The 18,351-nt window shown below is 43.2% G+C and overlaps 1 long non-coding RNA gene across 1 annotated transcript in view; it reads left to right on the forward strand.

Moving 5' to 3' along the window:
* The first annotated feature begins 2,981 nt into the window (after positions 1 to 2,981).
* Positions 2,982 to 18,351, forward strand: part of LOC143695164 (uncharacterized) — a 48,536-nt gene continuing 33,166 nt past the window's right edge. Inside the window, exon 1 of the long non-coding RNA XR_013184140.1 lies at positions 2,982 to 3,055. This is a non-coding gene — a long non-coding RNA (uncharacterized LOC143695164). The remainder of the gene's footprint in view (positions 3,056 to 18,351) is intronic.

Consider the following 18,351-nt stretch of genomic DNA (forward strand, 5'->3'; position numbering starts at 1 on the left):
TCACTCTAGGCCTGATGTGTTTCTCTGGTCTTTCTCTGAGTAACCACTTTGGGTTGCTGCTTAGTGTGACTTTCAGGCCTCCATGGAAGATTGTGCATTCTTAGGATTGCATTTATCCCTTCTTGGGCATTGCTGGTATTCCATGTATCACACTGTTTAATTCCCTCTCTTTACAGGGCTGTGTCATAATTTGGATGTTTGATTTTTGGCAATAGTTGAACTGTGCAGTCTGAAGCATAAAGTGTCAGCCTGCTGTCGTGACAGTACAGTAATGCATGAGGCACCATAACTAACCCTGTGACAAAACACACAGGTTCCACATCCCCATCCCTGCCCACATGGCTGAATGGGAAAGATTAGCAGTTCAGTGCTTACAGGAAGCAATTGATGGTCAGAAAAACAGAGGGAGTGAACTCCAGAGTGCCTACCTCCATCCTTTTTAACCACTTTAAGATTAACAGTCACTGGTGGGGCTGTTCAGCCTGGCTAGCACCATTGTAAAGAAAGGTGCTAAATTTCTAGGCTGGACTTTCCTCTTATAATTTCCAGTTGTAGAAATCTCTGGGTTGCATTAGTTCACCTGTAGAGGCTGAGTTAAGGCAGAGAGATTGGTTTCCTGGAATCATGGCCCTGAAATGGGGAACAGCAGGGAAGTGGCCCCTGTCAGAGCTGTGTGATAGGAGCAAGAAATACCAGGTACAGTCCTGGAAATACAGAGCCAGCTCCTGCCTCAGCACTAATTTCTGGCACAACATTGAGCCAATCCTCTGTTCTTCCAAAAAGCTGGTTCCCAAGGGTGAATATACCTCTGTATATTCAGCTGCAAAGACCACAGCTTCATCTCTTTGTCTGCCTTTTCATTCCTCTTGGGTTTGGGCTTCACAGAGCTCCACAAACCCCCCAACTATAGATCAATGTATCTGATACTCTTATTAATGCTGTATTCAGGTTCCAATTCTATGCTGAATGATACCCCACTGCTTCTGGGGGAAAATCTTTGTCTTTTTCCTTCTGTGACTAAGAAATGGCTCATGGTGCATTGAGCTCATAGATTCTCTTTGATTGTGAGTGTAACCTTTCAGCGTGAGGCTGCTGGTGCAAGTGAAATCAAAAAGCCTTTGTGAAAGTGTCTTAACAAGCCAGTGGTGTGATGGTCTAAGCTCTCACCTGGCTCCCAGTCAGCCTGAGCTTGACCAGGTTCTTAAGACTGCTAAAAGGTGATATCAGGCATATTGGGCTTCCTGATTACTTGCCACAAAACAATTAAAGCATTGGTTTTGCACTCCCAGAGTGTTTGTCTCTAACACTGCCTAAATGAATCACATGCTGTTTTTCTTAGCCCAAATGGGATAGATTTGGAGTTACACTGTGATAACTCCTCAATATAATAAATAGAAAAATATAAAGGCAACCCCTTTTCTCATCACAACCTCCTAAAGGGGAAAAGCACAAGTGCTCAAGTGTCTTTGCAGAATGAAAACAGTGGATGCCCAGGGCCTGCTCTAAGTGAGGAAGAATAAGAAAATCTACATTCAGGATAAACAAAAGTCAGATACCTGCCATGTAGATGAACCTGTTCCTCAGGGAGGAACTCACCACTTTACACCTGTAATGCCTGTGTGCCTTTGCCCTGAATGCTTTTAGCATTTGCATTTTTGTCATCAAAAAGCTGTTGCTCTGAAATGTGTGACTATGTCTACATAGCACTAAAGGAGAATGAAAAGCTCTTCTGTGACTGTAAAAGTGCCTAAATCAATCAATAAATATTGGTTTAAATGAGTGTTAGGTGCTACACAAGCAGTATTGATGTGAACTGGGGAGGAAAAGAGAAGCCTTGAGAGATGCAGGTCTGTTCCCCTAGGATGTGTCCAAGTGTACTTATTTTCCTCTACTTTTAGCTTCTGTAGTGAAAATAAGCACCTAAATTAATTTGAACAGCTGAGCTTCTATTAATTTAATTGGAAGAGATGCTGCTACTTGTATGAGGCTGCTGCTAGAACTGCCTTAATAAGTTATAATTTTTTTAGCTTATCTTCCAGTTTGTCAGGTATAAAGCAAAGGTAGTGAGGGTCAGTGACTTTCCAGAGATCTCATGGTGGAATTGTTGTAGGACTGTTGTAAGGACCCAGGCCCATCAGTTCTGAGGTCTGAGCACCATGGGCTGTTTGTTTTAAGGCTGGCTGCTCATTTGAAATGCAGTATTTACCAATAACTAGGAAATATTATTGGGGCATCTTGCAGGGCACATAAAAGAAATCTGTGTCCTGCCCAGTTTAAATGAATTCAGCTGCTGTGTTAGGGAGGATTTTTTTATCCACAGGTGAACCCTGTGAGATTCCAAAGGCAGATACTGAGGAAAGGGAAGGAAGGCTGTCAGATACAGGCTGTTCTGCAGGGTAGGAGAGAAAAGGATCAGATACCTGCAGTGCATGTAAAGGAACAAAGGTGTGTGTTAGGTTAATTATTAGGGCTGAAAATACATTTTCTGTGCTGCCTTGGAAAAAGTGGCAGGGGAAGGAGATGTAGGAAAGAAAAGCTTGGCACTCATGGGCACTGTGGCACAGTGGAGAGGAGTCTGGGTGCCAGGGGGAGATGGAGAAGGCCACCAGTAAAGAGCTTCCAGTTCTGAGGCTCTGTTCTCAACTGTTCAGCTGCTTTGCACATTGCAGAAATAACAATTATTGTTTATCAGGAGCCTATCCATCAGCTGATGCCTCAGCTGCCTCTCGAGATCAGACTCTAAACCAAATTGGGCTGCTGCTCTCAATAAAGAGATTTTTAATCTGTTTCAGAGCAACTGAGTGACACTGAAGTCATTCTAAGGTTAACTGGGAAGGAGTTCTGGGAAGCTGAGGTTGTAGGAGAATTATTTGTACAAACAGTGTCTTTTTTCAAATAAAACCAGTCTGAGGGTTATGCCTGTGCTTATTAAGGCAGAACAGTATGAAGAGAGTTTGAAGATTGGAAGCAGATCTTGGTGCCTGCCCATTAAACGCCTGAGACATGAGAACCAACTTTTTAAACTCTACTTTTATGATCGTCAAGTCTGTGACAGGTCAGTGTTTAGTCTATTATCTTATCAGCTAGTGGCTACATATTCATTGGAGAGAGATGAGCTGTCCATTATATGTATTTTGTACTTTTATGATGAAAGATAATTTGTGTAAAAGCATCCAAAGCGTAGGCATTTTGGGATGCTTTTAACATATCAAAAGAATCTGATCTGTATCTGTCTTTTTCCTCTAGCCAAATTACTCACCAGGAATACTGATTCTTTTATTTCCTTTTCATTCATTTTCCATGCAGACTGTGTTAAAAAAAAAATCTATTTTCTTTATTTTCTTTTTATTTTTTATATAAGGGCTGCAGAGTAGGCAGTGGAGGGTAAGACACAAAAAACCCCCACAGAAATAAGGGCTTTTTGTATTGTCTTTTAAAATTTGTTCCAAATATTTATTGCATCAAATGTTGGTATAGATGGAATGTTCTTCTGCTCCTTCTATACATTTTCCCCAAATGTTCCTTCATATTTCCCAGAGTAGGAAAATTTAAAGTAGCAAAACAATCTGGAAGGGATTGGCTTCTTTATAAACTTCTGGTTTGTTATCAGGCTGTTTTGATTGAATTGATCTTAGCATGTGTCTCCAGTTATCCAATAGAGAAGATGCTTCTCTGTCTGCCAGATTGGAAGCTTGGAGCAGTGTTAAGTAGCCAAGTGAGTTAGGTCTTGGGGTTGAAAATCTCCTTTTTCTGGAGATTTTTTGGTGAAGCCAGAGTAGTTTGGAAGGATGTTCAGTCTTTTGAATCATGTGGGGTTGTGGAGCTATGCCACAATAAAATCTTTGACCAGGAAAAAGTATTGTTTGACTGGGAAGCTGTCTTCCACTGTTCCTTCTTTTCCATATGTGGAAATACACGGTTGCCATGGAGTTGTAGCAGGCTGGTCTACTCATTTTGCAAGTCTCTCAAAGTTTTAACCCTTTTCAATTTGCCAATCTGCCCCTTTTTTCTTCTTGGACAGGAACTCTTGGGTTTAAGCCTTTTGACAGCTCTCTTGCTTTCTTTTTTTTTTTTTTATTTTGGGTTTCTTAAAGTAAAATTACATAGATGTATTTCCAAGGGAACCATGGATACCATGGGCTGTGAAGACCATTGAGATTAAAATCACAATATAAAGGATCTAAAAAGGTTCAGAGCACATCAGCCTGGTAATGATGATGTCAATAGTTATTGTGTTTATTTTCAGATGTTTTAAAGAGCACACACAATATGTCTAATATGTCTAATATGTTGTCTTGAGGAATATATCAGGAATATATCATAGGAATGGCTGATGGCTTCACAAAGCAAGGGAATTTGTAGCTGTGAGCTTGAAGTGTTTGTTTATGCTCTGGGTCTTTGTGTTTTAAGAAAATGCTTCATTGTCTTATAGCACCTTTTGCTCCCGAGGGCTTGCTCCTGATCAGTCAGGATGAGGAGTAACTGCTTGATTTAAGCCAGAGATTCATGGCAGTTTAAATCCATGGTGAGGTCAGTCTCTGGCTCAAGCAGGTGAGGTTTTCCAACAAGGTTTAGCTGCAGTCTGCAGCTGCTGGCCAGGGGAAAGAAGCATCTCAGTGGAAAAAGGAGAATAACAAACCTCCTCCACTCTGGGTCCTTCCTCTCTCCTTCCCCTCTGATTTGGGGTGACAATCAGAGTTCTTCCCTCAGTCTCATCTTCCTACCATGTCACTTCTCTTGATTTCTGGTTTCCCCTGCTCCCATTTCTGCATGTTTTGACATTTGCCTTTGCAGCTCAGTTTCCTGGTTCCTCTTCTCCTTTCTCAAGTTTGTCTCCTCCCAGAGCCATGGAGTTGTGCTGCTCAGATCTGCTCCCTGATTGAGCTCACCCTTGCTCTTCCTCAATGTGCCTGCAGACAGGGCTCAGTCCATAGCTCCTCCTGAGCTTCTCTTAACCCCCTGTAGCTCTTTTCTTGTTGATTCCAATCTCTTGCTCACTGGCCTTATGGGTGAGGTTATGGCCTTTGTGTGAGGTTTGGGACTGGCTTCTCCAATTTTTACCTTCTCTCAAAGGGCCATCCATCAGAACAATTAACCAGCTCTCCTTCCCATTGCAGTAAGGAGGAAAGGTGTTCCTATCACTCCATAAGTGCTTGCTTTACATGCAAAAGTGCATGTCTGCATTTTGCCTTCTGTAAATAGTGCTGCATTTTTAATGAGCTTGTCCCTAAGTAACAGATTGTGCCGCCAAATGCTTTAAATTTCTGTCTTTTCAGATTCTAAAATAAGTTTTTGCTGACTTTTTGTTGGTAATGGCTGAAGGGGATGGTTTTCAAAATATGCATGGCTGGCACCAGCTGAAGATTGCTTTTTATTTTCCTCATGCTGAGTGTGCTGGCTCTTTTCTCTCATTTATCCCAGGGAAGCTTGTTTAAATGTCCCTTGCATACTGTAATTGAATCCACTGTAGGAACTCAAGCTTGTAGCATCTTTCTCTGGGCCTCTGGAACTTCCTGGGGGTGAAAAATCTGCGTTTAATGATGAACTCTGCAGTCTGAAGCCTTGTGTGAGAGACTACCCAAGGAGTAAGACAGGAAATGTGTCACTGTGCTCTGTTTTAATTCAGGAGGTAAATGAGGGCAGCGTGGGTCATGGCCATAGGTGTCAGCTCCAGGCTGAAAGGCTCAGCTGAGCTCCTTGGCTCAGCAGTTGGAACAACAGCCCATGTGCAGCCTCTGCCTAGAGCTTGTTCTGAACTGAGAATTCAGAGTGAAGAGAAACATGTTCTTACTCTGGAGTTTCTGAAAGAGGTTTGGCAATGTGAAATCCCAGGGCTGCAATGGTGCCTTTGGAATTGAACTCAGAATTAGTGAGTTAAAGCTATTCAACTGTTTGATTGTGGGGCCAACTTCCCAGTGCTCAACACACTTTAATAATGCCAGTTATCCTTCATGGATGTCAACAAAGTCTTATCAGCTTTTGCTTTTTAAGAATCCAAACCCACCATGCTTACAGATATTTCATTTTAAGCACTGTAATATGGGAAAACGGCTTAAGGTTTTGCTTTGAAACAGGGAGTTTGAATAGTTTTAGGTGAAATATAAGAAATAGATTTTAGAGAGATGGTGCACAGTTGCTAATGATTGTATAACCCTGCTAGGCCCAAAAGGTGTGAGATCTGAGAATAACAGCTTGTCACCTGAGGCCAGTGTGAGCATAAGGCTGGGATGTAACTAAAGTAAACACAATAGTGTGGCATAAATTTTATTTTTCATGGTGGTAGTGGTTATTTTGATGTCACAAAGTGAGAAAGAACTAAACTTACTCATAGACATAAGAGATATGGGTCTGACCTGGTAGAGAACTGTAGCCTGATAAGGTTTCTGGCATATACAAGAAACTCTGGCATGAGATTGGAAGAAAGTGATGAACAAATTGTCTCCTGGGAGAACTGAGGAGGGCCAGGATGAAAGGGAAAAGAGGGGGAAGTGGATAGAGTCAAAAGAAAAGAAGTTGTGCAAGGTGCTGAATGTGAAAACAATAAGCTTTGATGTGATGAACATTGGCTGGGAAGCAGAAGGATCTGAGGATGGCAGAGAAGGTAGGTGACTCTGGATAAATGGACTGGAGGGGATGAGGGCAGAAGCCTGGAGGGGAGAAAGCTTCAGTGAGGCAGGCGTGAGATGACTGAGCCTTGGCTGAAAGGCTTCAGCATTGTAAATTGGGCAGGAGGATTTAATGGCAGCTTTGACGTCTGGGAGAAGAGGGAGGAAGAGCTGAAAATGCCCCCAAGAATTTGGATCTGTGAGAAGGACATCGCCACTGGCAATGTGGAAAGGAAGGAGAAAATGCATTAAGCCCCCAAGGCTGAGAGTTCAGAGGCTGAAATTCTGAGCACACATGAAGAGTTTGGGGGCAGCAGGCGCTGACTGCCCCATGAAGCCCCTCTGGAGCTGGTGCAGAGTGTGGGTGGTGAGCAGCTTTTCCTGCAGTGGGACAGGGGGGTCACACTGGTGTCAGGTCACTGTGCCAGCCACAGAGCTCACTGGGGAGCTGGGAAGGAGGTGTTTTAAGGCTAAAGTGGATTTCCCACTCCCAGAGCAAAAGGGGATGTCAGGGAAATAATGTGGCTCCCTGTGACAGCGATTTACTCTGCACCTGGAGTGTTGTTCTCATGCTCTGTCCTCATCTCCTCTGGCCTGGCCGACTCTCCCTGCTCCATGTGGAAGCAGGCTCTGCCTTCCAGGCAGGACCTGCCTGTGGGGAAGTTGTGCCAAGGCTCTGCCTTTCCTCCAGTGTGTGTGATGCTGCAGTCCCTTGAGTGCCTCCTTCTCCTTCTCTTCACCCTGTCTGGTCCAGGTTTTAAAGCTCCAAACCTGATTTGGTACTTTGAGGGAGATCCCCATGCCCATCATGTGGGTGCTGGGAGTGTGCACATAGAAGGACATTCACTGCCAGGCCTTGGGGACTGTGCTCTTCTTCTGGCACCATCCAGAGTTTCTGTCTTCTGGGTACATCACAAACTGCAATTTTTCTTCTTTTTTTTTCCTGTTTTGTTAAGCATTTTATGGCTTTTCTTAGGCCACATGCAGAGCACAGAATAAAACATCAGCTGTGAAAAGGAGACCAAGGTTGACCTTAGGACCCTGAACTTTTTGTGCCTTTCTCCTGTGGATTTCCCAGGCTGTGACTGTAACAAAGCTACAGATCCCTTTCCCTGCTCTTTTTCCACATCTGGTGTGTTTTCTCTGGTTCACATAGACCAGAGGCTGCCCCTCTCCTTCTTCCAATGCACACCTGGCCCTGCCCAACCTGCACCTCTGCAGGGCACTACTTTTCAGTGCAGCTGTTGTCAGTCTGGGTCTTTTAAGCTCCAAACTTTGAGGACCACAGTGTGTCAATGCCTTTGAAAAACTTGGCTAAATGGCTTTATAAATGCAAGAAAATGAAATGGTAAATGTCAATATGTCTGTGGTGAAAATGTGAGTGTTCAGGGATGCTGAAGGATGGCATTTCACAGGGAGCTTCTCCCACTCCTTTTTTCTTTTCTAAGAATGCCCAGTTTTTTCAACAAGCCACTTTCAAGCATGCAGACAGTGCAAGATCCTGAGTTAAATTTATCCTTTCCACAACTCCACCGACTTCAATAGAGTTGCACCAACACTTGTCCCATCTTTTGTAGCTGATTAATTTATGTTCATTTTACTTCTCCAGTGCCAGTGAAAGAATTTAATAGACTCTTATTGTTCCCTGCAGATTCCCCCCCTCTGTGCAGAGAGGCATCAAGCTCTTCTGTGGGTTGGCATTGTTGTTCTTTCTCTTTTTGATTTCCTTCATGGAACAGAAAGAGATTACACCAGGGGAGCTAACTGTGTACTTGGCTCTCCAGGGAATTCAATACACGCCTGCAATTAACCTGCATTGAACTGGCCATTGGATGTTGCTATTCCCCCACAATAAACACAGATGGGAGGCAGTTTTGACTGAGTATTTGTATACTGCAGGTTGGCACAGCTCAAGTCAAAATAAATACAATTTCCAGACGGTTCCGATCCCTGCCTCTCCTTTCTGCTTTTTTTTTTAAATTTTATTTTGTTTTTGACAGAGGAAAGGAAAAATCTGAATAGTATAAAAAAGCCCTTCTTGTTTGTCCCCCAAAATAAATATTTCACCTAAAAGCCGAATTTATTTCAAATCTCAGCCCCATCAGTCTGTCAGGAAAACAGTAAAAGGGGAGAACAATTTTAATCAGGGTTTAGCAGCAAAAATAATTCAGTGGGAGGGAAAGTACAGTTTGGATTGCACTTAATATCACAAGCTCTCATCTTGCTGGTGCTTGGAACATTGTACAGCTTTGCTTGTCTCATGGGCAGCTTGAGTTCTGAAGATTAAAATAAGATTCTGAAGGTTTGTGGGCGAAAATACATCTTTATGTGTTTCTCAGGCTAGAAAGTGAAGAGAATATGTTCCAACTGAAACAGTTTTTTCTTTACTCGTTTGAGCAGGGAAGGCTGTGGGTTGGAATGAGCACCTCATTAGCTATTAATTATTTTCCTCATTCACAAAAACAAGAGGCTTCCTCCATTGCCAAAAAATGGCTTGTCTGTAGGAAAACTTGAGTTCTGGGAAGATTAAAAAAAAAAAAAAAAAGTAAGCAAAACAAAGCACAATTGTTTAGTTTAAAGAAATTGAGCTAAGCATATAAAAAATCTGCCACCAGGGTCAGACTTGATGCCATGTGTATTTTTTTTTTTCATTAAAGGAGTGCAGATTTTGAGCCCAAGCTATTATTTCAGGTGACTTGAGGCCCTCCGGGGGCAGCAGTGAAATGGAAAAGAGCACGGCAGCCTGCTCTTGGAACTGATGCTCACTGAATCTGAAAGGTCATGTCATGTTTTCTGGCAATTGACTCAATGGGTTTGGATTCTACAACATAAGGTCGGGCCGTTTTCACTCAGCACATGTTTACTGGGGAATGTGCCTTCCAGTTGTTTTCACATTGACCTTATTACCCTGCCACACTGATGAGCCTGGCACAAAACCTACTTCTTGTATTGCTGTGTGCAGCACATTCCCTCTCCCTTTCCTGCCCTCCAACGTTGTTACTTTGGGCTGCAGATGGAGGATTTGGTGTTTGCATTTCCCCTCACTTCCCGTGCCTCTGTTACAGCACAGATGTGCAGCAGCCCCTTGACTGCACACTTTGGAGGAACAAGAGGGTGCAGTGGGATTGCCTGGTGTTTGGCTGCCAGGTTTTGCAGTAGGAAGGCTGGGGAGGAGAGGAGACTCAGGCTCTGGGCTGTACACTGGAGCAGGAGGGTTCCCAATCCCTTCCCAGTGCTCCTGCAGGAGATGTTGGCCACGAGCTGGACAGGCGCTGGCAGGGCAGGACCCACAGCCCAGGGCTGGGATGGGCTCCACACTGAGCAATGTTTGAAGGGATGGAGGCAGCACTTCCCTCCCTCATGGTAAATCTGCTCCTTGATGCAAATAAACTGGCCAAGCTTTGCAGGGATAAATAAAATACTGCTGCTATTTCTGCGAGCGCATTGGCAGCTCTCTCTCATCGCAGCCACACAAGTTCTTGTGCTGAGAAGACAATATGTGTCTCTGCCACCTTTTCAGGCTTAAAAAAGTGTTTTGGGCTTCTGTCAAGTTTAGGAGTTATAAATTAAAGACAAGAAGTTTATTATTACTTGGAACGCTCCCATGTTTTAAACAGTTTGAGACAAAAAGGAGCTGAGACATTTGAAAAACGTTGGTAGAAGGAAGGAAATAAGCCCATGAGTGCTTTCTTCTGTGAATGCATTGCTTAACCTTGTCCTGCCACCTGGTTGTCAACCCTGTGGCTGCGCCAAGAAGGAAAAAATGTTGTGGTGCTTTGTCATTGTTTGGACATTGCTCTTTCAGTAAGGTCAGAGCACACTTGCAGCAAGTCCACAAGTCAGAGAGCGAGGCACACTGTGATGTTACATGGGAGTGTCAGGACCTGGAGAGATGAGAGGTTTGGCTCTGGCTTGGACTTTGTTGTCTGGGCATGGCACTGACAGGTTATTTTTGGAGACAACCTCACAGCCTGCAGCTCAGGAATGCTGTGTAAGATGTAGGGATCAGTTTCTACCCTGGGCATCTTTCTGTCAATAAAATGAGAGCCTGCCTTGAGAGAGGCTTCAGGAGTGGCTGCTACAGCTACCAGGATAAGGGCAGTGGCAGTGGTCTCTGCCGTTGACCAGGTGGATTTTAAACCAGAAAATGTCCCAGGCGTTATTTGCCATCAGGATAGCTTTTGTCTGAGTGTTGCACTCTAGGAGGGAAGCTGCTGGAGAACAGTGAAGGAGAATTCCTGGATGCTGTGGGTTGACTGGATTCCTAATGCAGCTATGTCCTGCACATGCTTTGTGCTGGTGTTTCAGTGTCTTCTCAGGGTGCAAAGCTCCATGTGGACATACTCAGTGAAGCACTGGAACAGGAACCTTGAGCTGTGTCAGGCTCCTGCTGTGTCTCAGGCCCATGCACAGGCTAAGGGATTGCTGAGGAGGAGGAGGGTTAAGGCATTAGCTTAGCTCAGAAGGTGCTGATCATGCTGAGGAGACACACCAGCCTCTTTGGGACTGGCTTCCTTCCCACCAAGGCAGTGGGCAGTGTAGAGAAGCCTGTAATGGCAGATTGTTCCCAAAGTGTCACCCAGCATGTGGCTGCTCATCCAGAACCTTTTTAGAACCTTAATTTTTGCAGGACATGCAGGCTCACCTGGTTCAGCAAATCTACCTTGGGTAAACCACTGCCTGACTTCAACCCTCAAATGAAACTTTCTTGAACAAAATCCTGGTTTTCGTCTTTACGAAGTGAACCCTGTGTAGTGAAGAGAGTGGACTGTGTGAGCAGAACAGCTCTAGAAAATACTTCTGAAACTGTATATTCTAAAGTCTGGAAATTAGTATTCATCTCAGCAAGAGGACCAAGGCAAGGCTTGACAAATACACGCCCATTTAAAAAAGGAATAAAGAGTCAGTATAAATTCCCCTTATTTTACAGTCATATTCATGATACTATTTGCTTTGACTCCTAGAGTTCAAATCTGTTTTCCCAACAATTTTGTAGTGCTGCATAACATATTCACTCTGAGTGGAACCATTTTAGTGGATCAGCCTGCTGATTTTGCAAGGGCCTGAAGGTAAAACTCCTTGGAAGAGTGTTCAGGACTGAAGTAGTTTGTCTTGGTAGGAAAAAAATCCAGTATAAATGGTGCAATAGCCTTTCTTAACTAAGATTGCAAATGCCCTGTGGCTGGCTGTTCTGTTCTCACTTTAGGTGATGGCTGTGGATTAAGAGCCTGAGGCTTTGGCTAACATCTATAGGCAAGGCAGTGCATCCCCAGGGTCTAATTCAAGGAAAGTTGTGCAGGTGTGATAATTAGCAGTTTCCTGTTAAAGCTCCACAAATAAGCTCTAATCCTCAAGGCACTAGTCTCCAAAACCCCTTGCAGGTTTGTTTTCAGACCAAGTAATATTCATCTGTAACCGTTTTTTTTTTTTTTTTTTTTAATTGCCCAAGCTGCCCATTTAACTACCCTGGGCCCACTGGCTCAGATTTTGCCGAAAATCAGATGTGAACAGGGATTAATGGTTGCAGTTGCTCACACTGCCAAGCCACCATGCCGAGTGCAACCTGCCCTTAAATGAGGCTGAGGTGTACAATAGTTGAGTCAGAGCTGAATGGAGCACCTTGGTTTCCTCTGTTATCCCTCCTCGCCCTCCAAGGCCAATAAACATGTCATAAAGGGAGGAAAAAGTGTGAAAAGTTAGGAAGCAAAACACAGCCCTTAATGGTCTCTACATGTGCTGCAGCACCTCCATGTGAAAGTTGAGGTACCAGATTTTTTTAGCACTTGGAGGAAAGCCTGGCTCCCCCTCCCAAGCACAACAGAACAGAGACTCCCAACACAAGTGTTCCTGGGCAGAATAACATTGGGAACGTGTGTGCACAAGTGTGTGCGTGCGTGCACATCTGCAGCCAGGGAAAAGAGAGAGAGGAGTGTGTTAATTGCAGTGTGAGCACATGTCAGGCAGCAAAGGGAAAGTTTCTCAGATCCCATGATCAGCAGGGCATCTGAGGACTTTAATGTTTTTCACAGTACAATAAAACTACCAGTGCCAGCTGGAGTCTCCAGCCAAGCTGTGTGCCTTGGAGCTTAGATGTTTCACATCACTGAAGGCTACATAATACTTTCAGCTGGCATTGCATTCCGTTTGATATGTCTGGGGATGGAGATAGTTAGTTAAATAATCACATTGGCTGATGTGGGAGCTCAAACAATGGGCCCTTCCCCCTCTCTCCAAACACGTTTTGGGAATATTAATTTGGGAAGAGGGGCACCAAAGCTTTTTATCTCTGTTTTCTTGATCTGTTTCTTTCTTTGTTTAGCCTCTAAGTGTTGACAGGTTGTGATGATGTTACTTCTCTTGGTGTGAATTTTTGTGAGACAAAAAGAAGGATCTGGTCAGGTTTTTCAAACAGATGAGAGATAAGTCAGAGAGAAATGAGAACTTCGAGGCTTGTTTGTGCTGAAGTGGAGAATTTAGCCTCGGTACTGGATAGTGTGGGTTCAGGGGGTTGACTAGGAAACCATTTAAAATAAATTCAGTATGTGCTATCTCTTCAAGTTGCAAGTAAAAAAAAAAACTCCAGAAGTTGTAAACATGCAAAGCACATGGCAAAATAATAATAATTTTACTATTTAAATGTAAATAAAATATACTTTTTCCAGCCAGGACCAAGTCCTTGGTCTTTTAAAGTCCCTTTAAACCATGAAAACAGCACTGGGGTGCTGAGGTATTCATGGAAATATCTGCCTGGTGATGTGACTCCGGCAGGTTTTGGCCATGCCATTGTTTAGGTGATCATAAGCCAAGCAGAGATGGCGAGAGAGATGCTGCAGGGACAAATAGTTCTCTAGTATTTTATTATCTAGAGCCTTTGTTGAAGTATATTCCAGATATGTTTTCTAGTGTTTCAAATATGCAAGATTATAATTCTAGAGACAGATTTATGGGTCTGTTGCTTTTGGTGTAGGGAACTGAACTGGAGATGATGGATAATTTTGCTTTCGGAAGTACTGAGCTACTCTGTCATCTCCATCAGGATTGTCTAGCTGTGTCTTTTCTTTCTTCTAGAGTTTTTGTGTGGGGATTTTGCAGAACCTTGACAACCTAGACAGATGACATAAAAGAAGCCATCTAGCCATTCTTGGACTTGCTTTCTATTTATTTCTTTCATGTCTCCAGACTTCAGTGTTGCTACAACATAAGTTGTAAGTGTGCACTTTTCCCTGACACAGAGAATTTTCTTGCAAACTTTTGACAAGGTGATAAAACCTGTTTTCTTGGCCTCACTTTGTTGTACAGTACTGTGTGAGTGCATGTAACCCATGAAAATCCATTGCAATCTCTGGACTGATGTTATGCAAACAGTTCTACACCTTCCTGTTTCTTTTCAGTGCAGGAAATTACTCTTACAAACAAATACAGATCATAGCTATAAACGTGTGAAATACAGTCTGCTGACATTGCCTGCAAGTGATTAGGTTAGAAAGCCAGCTCCTCTTTGGTTCCTATCTAATCAGTGGAGAAACCTGAACTTGCTTTTAATGTCAGGTTTTGAATCACTCCTTGGAGAAGCCTGTGTCCTTCCACTGTTAGGTAATGATCTCCAGGTGAGACACCTCCAGTCATGCCAAATTTAGGTGGTGTGCATTCAGTTGTACCTATCCTGTCTGAAGAGACTGAAACATTCATCTGATCACAAGGAGGGTCCTATGAAGAAAATGAGGGGTTTCAATGAGGTGTTGAAGTTGTTAATCTCTCACTGCTCACTGCCTGCATGGCTGAGTGTGCCCTGTCACACACTGAAATCACCTGTGCACATGCAGTCACAAGCTCTCTTGAGCTGTAAGGCATGGCATGATATTTAAGAACAGCATTAAGAATTATGCATGAAAGACAGGACACTCCTTATTTCCTGGCAGCCCTTCAAGTCTTGACCTTGTTCCAGGAGGAATGCAACCTGTGAGAACATCAGCTCCTGCCAGCAGTGGCAGCTCGGAGAGAGCAGCACATGCTCCATATGCTGGAGGAGTTGTGAAAATCCACAGAGCAGCATGTGCTTGTGCTTGAAAAGCAGCTGTCCCTACACCTCCACTGTGATGGCAGTGCCACTCTTCACTTGATATTCTCCAGCTCCTCAGTGCAGGCGTGGTGAGACCTTGGGGTGTTGGAGCTTCCTCCCCACAGGTTTTCAGCAGAGTGTGTGCCATCAACAGCCTTCTGGATCAAGGTAAATATTCAAGTGATCAACTCTCATTCTTCTTACCCCTGGAGGTTACTGATACCAAAGGACTGCAGTGGGAAAGGAGCTGATGAGGTGGTGCTGGGTCACACAGATCTGAACAAAGGACTGGGATTGTCTCAGTTCACCCTCGATATCTGATGGGATTGGGAATATCTTCCCCTTCAGACTCCAGCAGCTTGTCACATGAGGCTATATAATGTCCAGCTAGGTCACTCTGGAACCCCATCAGATGCCCTTTATATTTTTGCACTGACTGATTTAAAGGGTCAATCAATGAAATCAATGGCAATGAATATGGGACAGCAAAAAATAAATGTTTTATCACTCAGCACAGGAACTTGCTGTCATAGGAGGTTACAGAAGCAAATGCTGTGGATGGATATCAAGACTTGAACTGTTTAGTGAGATTGCTGATCTTTGGAAAAAGTTACACAAAAATATCTCTAACACATCTGTTCTGCTATTGCTTTTTTTTCTTTTTTTTTTTTTTTCTGGTACTGTGTAGCATAATGTACATTAAGAATAATTTATTTTGTTCTGAAACTTCAGGCATAGGTTGCCCTGAAAGGCAGGTCAATGGCCTTCATGCCCTCCGGAGTGTGAACTGGGGTGAGTGTGATGTGCTTGTCCAAAACCTACTGGCTCTTTATTGCAAGAACGTTTTTCCCCCTCCATAATCTACCCTAAGCATCCCCTCTCTGTCTCTGCATTACTGAGAAATTCTGTGAGCAAAAGGCACCTTTGGATCATCAGTGCACAGTGTTTCTCTGCAGCTACTAGATGTGAACAATAAGCCATTTTCCCTGAGTTCTATAATGAAAATGCCCTCTTGCATTCCTAAGTTTGAGTCAGTATCTCTCTGCATCTCCTTTAGGTTTTTCAGTTTGTGAAGCCATTTTGATGGACTGGAAGTTATCCTGCCCTGACCTAGGTGCTGTTTTGCTCCAGGCTCAGTGTGTCCCTTGTTGTTAATCTTATCATAGGAAGCCTTGAATAACCTGGCTGGAGTCTCTCAGTGATGAGCAGTAGGAGGTTATGCATAATTTTGGTCATGAACTCTTGTACATGGAACTACCCTGTGACTGCTGGCTTTGACTCCGTGTATGTAAAGAATTACAAGATTCACAGTTTCTGCCTTCTGGATCTACGGGGAAAATCTTAAATTCAGCAGAGAATTCTACCTTTTAAATTTTTTTTTCCCTACTACTGAATCATCTTCCAGCTTGTAAACAAGGTCTTTTATCAGAAACAGGCAACACTTCCTTGAACTTCAGAATTTCTTCTCCCTAAAATTCATGTGTTGCTACATAAACATTCTTCCCCAATGCACTTCTGTCCTGAGGCATTTCTTGTTACTAACTACCCTTCAAAGAACTCCTAATTTCAGAGAAGAATTAACTCATCTCCCAGGCAATTTTTGTTTTTCTTAAGTCTCCTTCTCATGCTTGAATACTACTAATCTGCTCAAAGTTGCTGAAATCCCCTTTGAAGTCCTTAATGATATCAGTGTGTGACCTCTTCTTACATTACAAGCACTGAGGTTGCTATAAGAGACAAAAGTGAGAAGAAGAGAAATCTTCATTTGATCCCTGTCCTTGATAAGCACAGGCTCTGGCATTCTGGGCTGTCAGAGACAGAGGTACCATTTAGCAATGGTAAACAGCAAAAGAACAGCAAAAGCTGTTTGGAATCAGGTGGTATGGTACATGCTGAGGAAAATGCTCTGGCAGGCTGCAGATCTAGAGCCACTGATGGAGGTGGGTGAATTCAGAATTTCTGGGTTGGATCTCTCTTCCCAGTCATGGCCCAGCCTCCCTCTGAAGTTGTGTAAATTCTTTGTGTTCAGAGTGCCTTTGGTGGAGTTCCACAGGTTTGTTTTCTGTTACTTGAAGAACAATCTCCTTTTGCTTGTTCAAACGTAGCTTTCACAGGCTTTATCTCATGGCCTCTCATCTTTACATTGGGAGAGATACTGAACAATCAATTTCTCTCCAAGCCCTTCAGACCACTCATGATTTTATAGACTCCTAAAATAAATTGCTTGGCATCTCTTTTTGAAGCTGGAGTCCTGAAGAGTCTGTGTGATCCTTCCTGATAGAAGTTTTCCCTATTGTCTCCCTGAGTCTTTTCCAATTCCCTTTCTGATGTGAGTTGTCCTCATTGGAGAAAAGTGGGATTAGAATCTGGATTTTCTTGTTGTGGTTTTGACTCTAAGGATGTGTGATAGTCCCCTCTAACATCTTCATGTCTACATTTGTGTTCTGAGGGGTGCACTGTGTCAGTGGTGTCAGATAGCCCTTGTTAGGTTATCCTTCATCAGTTTTTAGGACGCAGAGCCAACCCAAAGGAAGATGAAGGTGAACGCTCCGATGACACCCTGATCACAAATCCTTGAAAATGAGCTGGGATGATGATGTTTCTTTAAACTGGGCTACACTAATGATCTTAGCAGCTCTAATCTCAGAGCCAGTTTTACAAGCAATCCTTTAGAATGGTTTCAGCAGGACCTGCTGACCAGGGACCATCTGCAGTGGCGATGTGCGACGCGCTGGGTAAACGCAGTTTGTTTTCTGAAGTCCTGTGTCAGCCATCTGCAGCCATTTATCTTGGTTCCATCCCCCTGCATGCAAAACACTGTAAAAATGAAAAAGCCTACAACTGGCACTGTGTAATTTTTGTGCTGCCAGCACATCCCAGAATGTGGACATAGTGCCCTAAGGTGTTTTTTTTTCCTATGGGAGGCTTCATTCCACAGCAACCAAAACACAACTGGATCCCAAAAAACATCCTAAGTATTAAAAGACTCTGGCCTGTCTGCTAATTGAATCTCCAGCTCCTATGCTACTTGTTAAAACCCTTGAGCTAATAAAGCACTCATCCAAACTCTGACCTTGGGCTGACAAATGCAAAAAATCATCCAAACACAATCGAAATCCGTTTAAAGATTGAATTCTGGAGAAATTAAAAAAATAAATAGCTGAAACTTGAAAATAAAGACATGGCCTAAGGTAATGTTCACTAAAACTTATTTGAAATCCTCAAAGTTTTCATGGCAAAGACAATTTTTAGCTTTGCTATTAGCACTGGAAGTTAAATCTCACTGTAACTTGGCTGAATGAGATGGATTGCATACTGGCACCTCTAGTGTAATTTGAACAAGCAACCCTGGCATTAAGGACCAATAAAACCTGGGGTTGTTTCTGTTAATAACCTTCACTGATTAAATGAGAGATAAGGAATGAAGGGCTTCAGAAATGGAAGTCATTGGATGGGCCATTCAGACTGTCTTTTCTCTGCTTCTGAATTGTCTTTGGCAGTAGGAAATGTTATTACAGTTTTCAGATTTACAGACAAAACATGAACCAACAATGACCAAACCTGCTGGCTGCAATTCTAATCAACCACTGGGCTTACAAAAGGAATCTCTGACTCTTTTCTTCTCATAGCTAAATTTTTTTTTCAGTCTCAATTGTGTTTGGGAACAATCCACAGATTGATGACTTA

This window comes from Agelaius phoeniceus, chromosome 13 (genome assembly GCF_051311805.1).
Source record: "Agelaius phoeniceus isolate bAgePho1 chromosome 13, bAgePho1.hap1, whole genome shotgun sequence".
In the NCBI taxonomy this organism is placed as follows: domain Eukaryota; kingdom Metazoa; phylum Chordata; class Aves; order Passeriformes; family Icteridae; genus Agelaius; species Agelaius phoeniceus.